Raw genomic sequence first — 12127 nt, forward strand, 5'->3', positions numbered from 1 at the left:
CTTGCATCTCCCTCCCTCCCGCCCTCCCTATCCCACCCCTCTAGGTGGTCACAAAGCACCGAGCTGATCTCCCTGTGCTATGCAGCTGCTTCCCACTAGCTATCTATTTTATGTTTGGTAGTGTATATATGTCCATGCCTCTCTCTTGCTTTGTCACAGCTTACTCTTCCCCCTCCCCATATCCTCAAGTCCATTCTCTAGTAGGTCTGTGGCTTTATTCCTGTCTTACCCCTATGTTCTTCATGATATATTTTTTTTCTTAAAGTCCATATATATGTGTTTGCATACGGTATTTGTCTTTCTCTTTCTGACTTACTTCACTCTGTATGACAGACTCTGGGTCCATCCACCTCATTACAAATAGCTCAGTTTCATTTCTCTTTATGGCTGAGTAATATTCCATTGTATATATGTGCCCCATCTTCTTTATCCATTCATCTGATGATGGACACTTAGGTTGTGTCCATCTCTGGGCTATTGTAAATAGAGCTGCAATGAACATTTTGGTACATGACTCTTTTTGAAGTATGGTTTTCTCAGGGTATATGCCCAGTAGTGGGATTGCTGGGTCATATGGTAGTTCTATTTGTAGTTTTTTAAGGAACCTCCATACTGTTCTCCATAGTGGCTGTACCAATTCACATCCCACCAGAGTGCAAGAGTGTTCCCTTTTCTCTACACCCTCTCCAGCATTTATTGTTTCTAGATTTTTTGGTGATGGCCATTCTGACTGGTGTGAGATGATATCTCATTGTAGCTTTGAAATGCTGGTCTTTAAATAATGCTTTCTTTCCAAACTCAGGAGATTTGTACTTGCTGTTCTCTCTGCATGGAATGCTCTGTCCTGCATCTCCATGGGACTGGTGTTATGGATTGAACAGTGTCTTCCAAAAAAGATATATTGAAATCCTAGCCCCCAGTTAGTGTGTGTGGTAGATGGAAATCAGCATTCAGATCAATAGATTAGCTAATACTGACACCAATACTGACATCAGTGAGAAGGCCCCAGAGGCAGAGTCAACCAGTACAATTACTTAGTAACCAAGAGTTACAGATTACCGGAACTTTTTAAGGCAGATGACTGAGATAGAGGATTTCCTTTCAGGATGACGGGGCAAAAATAACATTTACTGAAGAGGAAAAATGTTTTTGAAAGGTTGAGTTTTGTTTTTTTCTTAACAGAGCATTTGGCAATTTGGCTAAAGAATTTATAGAAAAGAATTGCTGAAGCAGAAATAGAAAAAAAATTGAATTATTTAATTGTAAGAAAATAATATATTTTGGCTTTATTTTTCATACATTTATGGTGCAAAAGAGTTATTTCTACCATTTCAGGGATATTGATGTTGCATTAATTTTTAAAACATAATTTGAGGCAGAAATTAGAAATTGTACCTGGTTGCATTCTTATTTGCTAAGGCAATACATCAGGTAGGATTCAGTCACAGGGTCAGAACCACTATGAGTGAAATGAAAAAAAGGATTTATTGCATCATTAAGATTTCTACAAACTGGTGAAGAGTCTCTGGAAGGCTGTTGTCTCTCTTCCTGGGGGTGGGCCTGAGGTTACTCTTAGGTCAGCAGGGCTGAGTGTGAAGTGGGGAGAACCCACATCTGGCCCCCACTGCTTCTAGCCTTAAGTGACCTTCAGAAGAAGCTGAAGCTCTTTACCAGAGGACTGCTCACCTTGCTGAAGTAGGACCAGAGAAGGTGAAGTAGGAGGTGCAGCAGGAGTGGAGGGAGAGCCAGATAAAACCAAATCCAGGTTTAGTAAGCAGACACTTTATTTGGAAGTGACCAAATTGGCCTTACATTTCCCCTCAGCATGGGCTTCCCTGGTGGCACAGTGGTTGAAAGTCTGCCTGCCGATACAAGGGACACGGGTTCGTGCCCTGGTCCGGGAGGATCCTACATGCCGCTGAGCGGCTGGGCCTGTGAGCCATGACCGCTGAGCCTGCGCGTCCGGAGCCTGTGCTCCACAATGGCAGGGGCCACAACGGTGAGTCCCGCGTACTGCAAAAAAAAAAAAAAAAAAAACATTTCCCCTCAGCTTGACCAAACTTTAGGCAGGTTTCTTCCTAACTGTAGATCCCTGACCTCCTCTTTCTTAGATCACTTTACCTTAGGAAACTTGGAATTGTAAACTCTTTCTCTGCTCCTTAGAAACATTCCAACCTCTTGTCAGTTTCACCACCCTGGAAGTGACTTTCTCAAAAACCTGGGGACCATCTGACATGTGAACATCGAAGCAGATAGCTCCTGTATCTCCCAGACTTTGTGGGAAGGTAGGAGCCTGACTTTCATGGGCACCAATGAGCAGACAGATGGCCTAGTCACAGAGAAAAATATTTGTAAGCTCAGGAATAACTCAATATGCTGTGCACATCCCGTTGATCAGTCTCCCCACAGCAGCCTCCAGTACTTTTCCACTAGCTCACCCTGGCCCCTAAACACAATCCCACCTTATGTTTCAGTAGAGTTGAGTTCAGTCTTCTCTCCTATTGCAATATTCTTGAACAAATTCTTCTGTGGCTGTTTAACTTTGTCTGGTGCGAAATGTGGGAGCTACAGTGACCCCTGGCACCTTACACTGACCTTCAGAAGACAGTGCCTGTTGCTTCCTTTCCACGTTCTGAGTCTCTTGCAAATTTCACTTGTGGCCAACCACACAGGGAAAGGAATTCTGGAAAATACTGTTGCAGCATGGGTAAATTGATATAGTACAAAATGAACCCAGTGAATAATTGATTACCATTTCTTGTAAGAGTATATAGGCTGTTCCTCACTCTTAACTGCACTGATAATAACCAGAAAGACCAGAAAGACTCCAGTTCTATGTAAGGTGTTTTCATCCGTAGTCCCTAACATTGTCCTGCCCCAAATCTTTCCTTTTCATCCTCCCCATTTCTATCATTGTTTCCACTTAATTCAATATCATTGTCTCCATGTCAGTATAATATTTCTGATAATAAATTACATTACTATTTAATTTACTTACCAAACAGCAGTAGTGATAACTGTGCTGTAGACATTTTCAAAAGTGATTTTCCAGGATGAATCATGTAAAGCTAGTACAAACTGTATGAGGATGATCTTGTTATCCCCATTTTACAGATGAGAAAACTGAATCCCAGAAAGTTTAGGTTATTTACTTGTTATCGCTAATAAGTGGCAAAGCCAGTATTGAGACCTGAGAAGTCTGGCTCCAGAGACCAAACTCTTAACCTCTGCACTATGCTATCCCCCATGACAGCAGAATGAAAAAGAGAAAATAGAAAGAAAAGAATCTTCTATAGGAAGTGATAAAAACTGAAAGACAGGTTAAGAAAAAGAACTGCAGAGATGAACAATGACACAGAATGATAGTAATCAGAGAAGAAAATGAGGAAGATAGGAATGGAGAATGATAGACGGAAGTCCATACAATCAGAGAGGCAGAAACAGAAAAAATTGTCAAAAAGACAGCAGCACAGAGGCCAAGACATTAAGGTTTTAAAAAAAGTATATTAAATATCCTGCCTATTTGTGAGGTGTGTTTTTTTTTTTCTGAACTGCAAATCCTCAGGAGTAAAAGTTGAAGTATTTTAAATACATTAAAATGGACATATATACACTACCAAATGTAAAATAGATAGCTAGTGGGAAGCAGCCACATAGCACAAGTGGATCAGCTCAGTGCTTTATGCCCAACTAGAGGGGTGGGATAGGGAGGGTGGGAGGGAGATGCAAGAGGGAGGAGATATGGGGATATATGTATATGTATAGCTGATTCACTTTGTTATACAGCAGAAACTAACACACCATTGTAAGACAATTATACTCCAATAAAGATGTTAAAAAACAACAGCAACAACTAAAACAACTGTTAGGTGAAAACAACTAAACACAAATAAAGGAGTTTATATTTAGACAAATATGATCTATGAATAAGAGTGATGAGGAATAATTTAAAACAAAATGTGGAGAAAAAATGTTAAAATGAGTAGCTTAGCAACAGTAGGTCAGTGACACATTTAAGAAATAATGACAATATTGGCTGTTTGTTGGGAGACCGTAGATTTTTTTTTTTTAAGTTACTTGGTGTTGTATATGCTAACTAAACTTGGAAAGAGACATGATTTAGAACTGAGTGAGCTGTAGTCTCTAAATTGTCTGCACAAAAGTCCTCACAGTGACACCCTCAGTGTGCTAATTTAAACCGGAAAAATGTACAGATTTCTTTCAGGTCACAGTGGCTGTTAGAAACTTGGGAATCAGTAGACCTGTAAAAAACCTCTATGGAGAAAATGTTCTGGTTCCTTTTTCAGAGCAGGGGAACTCCTGTTTAAACTGTGTTGGAGGATGGTCTGAGATCATCTCCATTTTTTCCACGTGCTTTGTTCCTGAAGCATGGATGTGACTACAGTAAAGTATCAACATCACGAAGCTGGCAGTGTGTGCTACAATCAGTTGTCAGGTGTTCCTGGTTTTGTTCTGCAGATGGCAGAGAAGGAATGGGCAGAGATGACTGCCTATTTCCCAAGAGTCTCAGACTAGTTGTTGTACACCTGCATAACTGAAGACTTCGTTCTGCGCAGTTACTTAAGTTCCCTCATTCATTCATTTGAACATGCACCAACAATCTTCTTCACACATTTTTGAAGTATAATTGAAGTACAGTGAACTACACACAGTTGATTCTAATTCGCACATCTCGTATTTGTGAATTCGCCTACTTGTTTAAATTTATTTATAACCCGGAAATCAATACTCACAATGCTTTTTCAGTCCTCCAGACATGTGCAGAACAGCAAAACATTAAAAATTTGCCTTCCCTTCATGTTTCAATTCTCAGATTGTAAACAAGTGCTTTTTTTTGGCGATGCATACAGTGGCATCTTGTTCACAATTTTTGTGCTTTTTTTTTTTGTTTGTTTGTTTTTTCGGTACGCGGGCCTCTCACTGTTGTGGCCTCTCCCGTTGCGGTGCTCTGGACGCGCAGGCTCAGCGCTCAGAGGCCATGGCTCACGGGCCCAGCCGCTCCGCGGCATGTGGGATTCTCCCGGACCGGGGCAAGCCCTGTGCTTTTTGTTGGTGATTTTGCTGTTTAAAATGGTCTCCCAGGGCTTCCCTGGTGGCGCAGTGGTTGGGAGTCCGCCTGCCGATGTGGGGGACACGGGTTCGTGCCCCGGTCCGGGAGGATCCCACATGCCCTGGAAAGGCTGGGCCCGTGAGCCATGGCCGCTGGGCCTGCACGTCTGGAGCCTGTGCTCCGCAATGGGAGGGGCCGCGACACTGAGAGCCCCACGTACCACAAAAAAAAAAAAAAAAAAAAGTAAAATGGTCTCCCAAGCCTAGTGCTGAAGTGCTATCTGGTGATCCTAAGTGTAAGAAGGCTGTGATGTGCCTAATGAAGAAAAGATGTTGTTTAGATAAACCTCCTTCAGGCTCTGAGTTCAGTGTTAATGAATCAACAATATGGTACCTCCAGAAAAGGAAGAGAAAACTTGCCAATCTGTATCCGAGGCTGCTTTGGAAAGTGCTAAAGTAACATTTATAGGTGAAGCTGTGGAAAATATGGGAAAGTGGCTAAATTTGTGTATTCGTGAGATGATGACTGATTTAAAAAAAAACATAGCGGATAGAATTATGCTGAGGCTAAAAGCCAAAGAAATGTACATTTATATTACCTAAGGTCAGGAAAATGTTAAACCCTCCTTGACTAGTGTTGGCTGGCTTGCATGTTTCAAAAAGTGATATCATGTGTTAAAATGATTAAAGAAAACAATTTAGGTGATACAAACAAACTTTAACACTTTATGAAACAGCAGTTTCCTCTCAAGAGTTCAGAGAGCTGCAAAGTAAGGGGGAAGGGCTGCAAGCTTTTATAGAAAGGCAAGTGTTATAGACCAAAGGGCTCACTGGAACTACGTGCATAGGAGCCACAGCACTATGGCACTGGCTTTTGAGAAAAGACCTTTTTCTTGCGAGGTTGGCTAGCAAGGAGACAGGAATCATGGTTCATATCTCGCTCCTTTATCTGGGGTTCGGTCAAGCTTTTAGGAGTTAGGGGAGGAGCCCTGATGTTTGGACAGGCTGGCGAAGCAGGTTTCCATTGGAGGGTTTTGGCACTTGGCCATCTAGGAGCGGTAAAGGGGCTTCAGCACCTGATCTTCCTGGACGCTGGACCCTTCGCTTTGCGAAGGGGTTCCGGTGTGTAGGCTCCAGTCACGTCCTGGTCCGTTGGTTCGGGGCTGGGAGAAACTTTGGTTTCCGGTGTTAGAGGTCAAAATTTTCTCCTCCGCGCATGCTTGGGCTGCATGACTTGCGGTTTTGTTCTGTTGTCTTGTGAGAAACAGGATGGGACCAGATTTGGAGTGGTTCTGCGGTTACACAAGCGGGAAACAAGGAAGTAGCCGGCTTCAGTTAATTGGTTGGGGTTTCATATCGGAGCTTATTTGCATAGATCAAGGAACAGGAAAGTAAGTATAGAACCTAAAGTTGGCTTGGTGTTTGGGGAGTGTCTGACTGGTTACACTGAGTTTCTAGCCTAGCGGAGGAGCTTTAAGAGCGAAATGAAAATTGTGTAAGTTTCGGTTTGCTGATGAGGTACCCCGGGAAGGAGCGGCTCCATCTTGGGGCTAGGAATTTAACACAAGTGAAAAATGTTAAGTTGGTGTGTGAGGTGGGTTTTGTAAATCAGGAGACAGCAGAAGAATTTTTTTTTTTTTGCCGTACGCGGGCCTCTCACTGTTGTGGCCTCTCCCGTTGTGGAGCACAGGCCCCGGACGCGCAGGCTCAGCGGCCATGGCTCACGGGCGCAGCCGCTCCGCGGCATGTGGGATCTTCCCAGACCGGGGCACGAACCCGTGTCGCCCGCATCGGCAGGCGGACTCTCAACCACTGTGCCACCAGGGAAGCCCTATAGTTGATTTTTAAGACTTATTGTCTCATTTTAAGTGCTACGTTTTTCTTTTTCTTTTATTTTTTTTGGCGGTATGCGGGCCTCTCACTGTTGCGGCCTCTCCCGCTGCGGAGCACAGGCTCCGGACGCGCAGGCTCAGCGGCCATGGCTCACGGGCCCAGCCGCTCGGCGGCATGTGGGATCTTCCTGGACCGGGGCACAAACCCGTGTCCCCTGCATCGGCAGGCGGACTCTCAACCACTGCGCCACCAGGGAAGCCCCACTGCAGAAGAATTTTAAAAATACCTTCTAAGTTTTACACAAGAGGAGGGTTATGTGAGAGAACAGGTTTTCAGTGCTGATGAGACAGGATTATTTTACAAGGATTTTGGCAAATGAACGTGTATTACACAAATGACATATTGGTTGATGAAAATGTTGACTGGAGAGGCTCACAGGAACCTAACTCTATTTCCCCAGGAGCAATAGTTGTATTCTCTAATTCAGTATTTACAACAGCTATATAGAACGTAACTACCGTGTATAAAAAGCAGTGACTGTATATTTAAAGTATACAGATTGATCCATTTATATACATACACATATCATAGCTACAAGATGATGAGCGTTTTCATCACAATCTAAAGTTTACTTGTGCCCCGTTGCAATCAATCCATCCTGTCCTCCACCACGTGCTCCAGAAAAATCACTGAATTGTTTTTTGAATCTTTAAATTAGTTTTAGACTTTTATATAAATGTAATACACTCTTTGAAAAAGTTTGACTCATTTTACTCAGCATAATGGTTTTGAGATTTTTTCGTGTTATTTTTCCATTGCTGAGTACTGTTCCATAGAATGCATATACCATTCCTCTGTTCATGGACATGCATACTGATTTCAGTTTTTTAGCTGTTACAACTAAAGCTGCTATAAACACTTTGTGCAAGTGTTGCGTGGACATATGTGTTTGTATCTTTTGGTTAAATAGCTAGGACTGTAATGTCTGGGTCAGGTGGAAGTGTAGATTTAATTTTTAAGAATTAATTTTAACCACTAGTATCTCACTGTGGTTTTAATTTGCATTTCCGTGATAACCAATAATGTTGAACATCTTTTCATGTACTTTTGCTCATATATACGCCTTTCTAAAGTGACTTCACATGTTTGTTTTTCTAAATGCGTCGTTTGTCTTTTTATTATTAAAGTTTAAGAGTTCATTGTATATTCCAGTTACAATTCCTTTGTCTGATACATGTGTTGTGACTGTTTTCTCTCAGTTTGTGTCTTGTCCTTTTGTTTTCCAAAAGTTTTAAATTTTGATGGAATCTAATTTATCTATTTTTTTTATGTTTTGAATTTTTAAGTTCTCTCTAAAATATCTTCACCTACCCCAAGATGGCAGATTTTTTTTCCTACAACTTTTTCTAGAATTTTATAGTTTAAGTTTTACATTTAGGTCTATAATCCATTTTGAGTTACATTTCATGTTTGGTATGAGGCAAGGATCAATGTTCACCTTTTTCCATATAGATATCCAGTTGCTCCAACATTATTTGTTGAAAAGACTTTCCTTTCCCCACTGAATTGCCCTCTTTGTTAAAAAAAAAATCGGCTGTATATGTATGTGTCTATTTCTAGACAATATCTGTTCTATTCATTTATTTGGTTATCTTGTTTTCAATACCATACTGTCTTGATTATTATAACTTTGTAGAAAGTCTTGGTTTCAGTTAAGTCCTGAAATGTTGTTATTTATTTACTCTTTTATTTTTGGCCATTCTAGATCCTTTGTATTTTTCTATAAATTTTAGAATCTTCTTGTTGATTTCCACAAAAATAGAAAGTTCACTGGATTTTTTTTAAAACGTCTTTATTGGAATATAATTGCTTTACAATGGTGTGTTAGTTTCTGCCTTATAACAAAGTGAATCAGCTATACATATACATATATCCCCATATCTCCTCCCTCTTGCATCTCCCTCCTACCCTCCCTATCCCACCCCTCTAAGTGGTCACAAAGCACTGAGCTGATCTCCCTGTGCTATGTGGCTGCTTCCCACACGCTATCTGTTTTACATTTGGTAGCATATATAAGTCCGTGCCACTGTCTCACTTCGTCCCAGCTTACCCTTCCCCCTCCCAAATACTGTATGCTAACACATATATATAGAATCTAAAGAAAATAAAAAATGGTTTTGAAGAACCTAGAGGCAGGACAGGAATAAAGACATTGGATGTTTTTATTGGAAATATGTTGAATGTATAGAGCAAATGTATATTTGTTTGCTAGGGCTACCATAACAAAGTACCACAGACCAGGTGGCTTAAATAAAGTGATTTATTTTCTCACAATTCTGGAGGGTAGATTTTGAGATCAGGCTGTCTGCAGGGTTTGCTTCTTCTGAGGCCACTCTTCTTGGCTTGTAGATGGCCATCTTCTCTCTCTGTCTTCACATGGTCTTCCTCTGTACGTGACTATGTCCAAATTTCCTCTTCCTTTAAGGATACCAGTCATGTTGGATTAAGACCCACCTTAATGACCTTATTTTGTCCTAACAACCTTTTAAAGACCCTATGTCCAAATACAGTTACATTCTGAGCTTTTGGGCGTTGGGACTTAAATATATGAATTTTAGGAGGGCACAATTCTCTCTATAACAAAATGTATCACATTTTCTGGCTGTTTAAAAATTTTTTTCAGTTATCTTTTACTTCAGCAGTTTGGTTATAAAGTGTCTATGTGTAGTTTTTTTGCATTTAATTCTGTTTAGTGTTCACTTAGCTTTATATCTTTCATCACATTTGAGAAATTTTTGGTTTTGATTTCTTCAAATATTTTTTTCTGCCCAGTCTCTTTCTCCTCTCCTAATACTTCAATTTTCCTCAGTTAGGCTTTTTGATATTTTTCTCACAGGTCTTTGAGGCTCTGTTAATTTTTATTTCCAATATTTGTTCCCTGTCCTTCAGATTGAATAATTTCTATTGACTGTCTTCAAGTTCACTGATTTCTTTCTTATCCGTTCTGTTCAGCTCATCCAGTAAGGTTGGTTTTGCTTTTTGTGTGTTTTGTTGTTGTTGTTCGTAGTTGTTTTACTTTAGATACTGCATTTTTTTTTTTTTTTTTTTTTTTTTTTTGGCGGTACGCAGGCCTCTCCCTGCTGTGGCCTCTTCCGTTGTGGAGCACAGGCTCTGGACACGCAGGCTCAGTGGCCATGGCTTACGGGCCCAGCCGCTCTGCGGCATGTGGGATCCTCCTGGACTGCGGCGCGAACCCATGTCCCCTGCATCGGCAGGTACACTCAACCACTGCAGCACCAGGGAAGCTCTGCATTTTTAACTTACATTACCAGTTGGGTTTTTGTTATAAGATCTATTTATCTGAGAATTCTTTTCATTGAATTCAGTGCCTTTTATGTATTTTGGGAGCATGGTAACAATCACTGCTTTAAAAATCTGTGTCAGGCATTGTTCTTTCTGAGTGATCTCAGGGCTGGCATTTGCTGATAGTCTTTTCCCTTGAGAATTTTCCACATTTTACTGATTTTTTTATACACTGAGTAATTTTCAATGGTGTCCTAAACACTGTGAATATTAAGTTCTATAGGCTCTGGGTCTTGTTATAATCCTCTAGAGAATGTTGATGTGTTTGTTTTAGGAGCAGTCAATCCGGTTAGGTTCAGACCTTAAGTTCTCTTTGTTTCTGTGGGTGGTGGTTCAAATCTCAGTCCAGTTCTCAAAGCCTTTGCTACACTGGTTTGGTTCTGTGCCACACAGGCATAGCTCAAGGGTGAATCTGAGGCTTGTGACAATTCATGCTCACAATTAGTGGATTCTCTTCTCCAGTTCTCTTTTCTTCATGATTCCCCCTCCCCTCCAACCTGCAGAGGCTACTCTGCTGGTTTTGGAAAGATGGGGTTTCTATAGAGTTTTAGTTACTTGCTTAGGTTACTTTTCAAACTTTTAGCTTTCCTTCATAATCTGCCCATTTTCCTTTATTTTTCTAGATTCTTCAGGTAATTATTTTGCCTTTCATCTATAGCTTTCAGTTGTAATCAGTGTGAAGGGTGAGTTATAGTGTGCTTAAGCCACCATGCCATAACAGCAACTCCAGCTCAACAGCTTTGAGAAAATATTAAAGCACTAAGCCTTCTAGCATTCTGGATCACCCTTTATTTAATATCCAAATAAGATAATTTGAGATTCTATCAGTCCTATGTATTGTAGAATATTTTCGTAACATTTATGTAAATTTCTAGGTGTCTTACATCCTCCTACAGTCTTCACTGTGGCCTACTTTACCCAGTCATCAGTTCCCAACTGTTATTCTTGATGCAAGTGTCTATTGTCTGCACACTGGCTATGTTCCCTTCTTTTTGGCTCAAAGCTACCACTCCCTCTTTGAATCCCTCTACTTTGCCCAGATTTCTCATTTCTGTGTTCTATTTACCAATCCTCAACACCTCATACTATTTTTACATTCTTAGTATTCTTATACATAGCAATTATGTCTCTACCTGTGCTTCTGAAACACGTCCAAATACTCACTAATATGTTCTACTCTGCAAGGAGCCATCCATTTTTGGTCTCTACCTCTGACAAAGAACCAGGGAATGAGTTTTAAAATTATGTATTTTTCCTTTCACCTATTTGAGATCAACTCTAAAGCAAGGGTCTTAAAACAACCAGAGAAAATTCTATGAAGTGATACTGTGAGGTGATTTCCCATTGTTCTATATTATAGGCACTAGGGCAGGCACTGGGTCTAGGTTTGGGGAGGGGGAAAAGAAAGGATGCATATGACCAAACTCACATTTGTTTTCTTCCTCTTCCTTCCTCAGTCAAATTGTTTTCCCAGTGAGTTAGTTGCACGTTATCAATTGTGATATTACATGTTAAATCTTATAATAAAACTGTAGAAAAAGTGCTACAGTTGAAAATTTGTGACACTTTGAGGGACTTGGGAAACTTTCACAAAGGAGTGTGTTGATGGATGTTAAGACTTCTGGAGAATTTTGAGGATGTAAAACAGTTTACCAGATGGATAGGGAAGAAAAATAAGTATAATACAAGGCAAGTAGTCTGGAGGTGACTGGAGTTTAAGGAGTGGAATGAGATGAAGATGGGAAGAGAGGTTAAGTTCAAATTGCTCATGGCTTTGAATGCATGCTATGGAATTTCCACTTTATTATATAGGCAAAAGTGTTTATGTTTGGGTTACCCTTTCAAGTCTGTTGCTCATAGG

General features: G+C 40.6%; 2 long non-coding RNA genes across 3 annotated transcripts in view; one reads left to right on the top strand and one right to left on the bottom strand.

Moving 5' to 3' along the window:
* The window catches only part of LOC141278694 (uncharacterized), a 189441-nt gene that overhangs the window by 154256 nt on the left and 23058 nt on the right, over window positions 1–12127 (top strand). The window lies entirely within an intron of this gene.
* LOC109548807 (uncharacterized) lies at window positions 1692–6225 on the bottom strand. 2 transcript variants are annotated; one of them, XR_002174946.3, is made up of 4 exons: window positions 6147–6225; window positions 2463–2683; window positions 2122–2329; window positions 1692–2013 (listed from the first exon to the last, which is right to left on the bottom strand). It is a non-coding gene; the product is annotated as an uncharacterized lncRNA (long non-coding RNA). The 2 variants fall into 2 exon arrangements; XR_012331739.1 differs by having other exon boundaries at window positions 2122–2683.

Source organism: Tursiops truncatus, chromosome 5 (genome assembly GCF_011762595.2).
Source record: "Tursiops truncatus isolate mTurTru1 chromosome 5, mTurTru1.mat.Y, whole genome shotgun sequence".
NCBI lineage: Eukaryota > Metazoa > Chordata > Mammalia > Artiodactyla > Delphinidae > Tursiops > Tursiops truncatus.